The 575-nt window shown below is 52.3% G+C and overlaps 1 protein-coding gene across 2 annotated transcripts in view; it reads left to right on the top strand.

Moving 5' to 3' along the window:
• Positions 1-575, top strand: part of LOC119593775 (protein draper-like) — a gene marked incomplete at its 3' end in the record, with an annotated part of 60,455 nt that overhangs the window by 14,964 nt on the left and 44,916 nt on the right.

Below are 575 nucleotides of genomic sequence, written 5' to 3'. Positions count from 1 at the left end.
AACCACGCTTACCTCCGCCTCCCCCGCCTTGCGAGCTTGCAACATCTAGTGTTTGTGTATTAATAGACAGAGCTTGACGTATTCAGGCGCATTGTGCAAAGCCGGCCTCTCGAAAAGGGCACTCGCGCAGCCTCGCGGGATGGGAAGGCATAGGCAGTCTTGCCTCTCGGAAACTTTATGGATAGGCCATATTTGCGATTGTATTATAGATGTCTTTTTTATCCTTTACTCATTTTATTTTCCTGCTTAGTCTCCCCTTCATCCCACTCCTGTCTCCTTTCCATCACCACCCTCCCCCAACCCCCCATCTCCCTATCCCTCGCATCCCCTCCTTCCCTCCTCCGGCCTCTTTCTCATCTCTTTCTCCTCCTCCTCCCCCACCCTCTCCTGTCTCTCTCTTCCTTAATTTCTTTTCGCCCTCTGCCCCCTTTCATGTCTCTTCTCCCGCCCCTCCTCCCTTCCCTATCCTCTGCTCTCTTATTTCTATTTCTCCATCCGTTTACTCCTTCTCTCATCCCCTTTCTCATTTTGCGACCCCCCCTATCTCCACTCCCCCCCAGTCCTCTCTTCACGTT

Source organism: Penaeus monodon, chromosome 32, assembly GCF_015228065.2.
Source record: "Penaeus monodon isolate SGIC_2016 chromosome 32, NSTDA_Pmon_1, whole genome shotgun sequence".
In the NCBI taxonomy this organism is placed as follows: domain Eukaryota; kingdom Metazoa; phylum Arthropoda; class Malacostraca; order Decapoda; family Penaeidae; genus Penaeus; species Penaeus monodon.
This window is presented reverse-complemented; position numbering and strand designations above follow the sequence as displayed.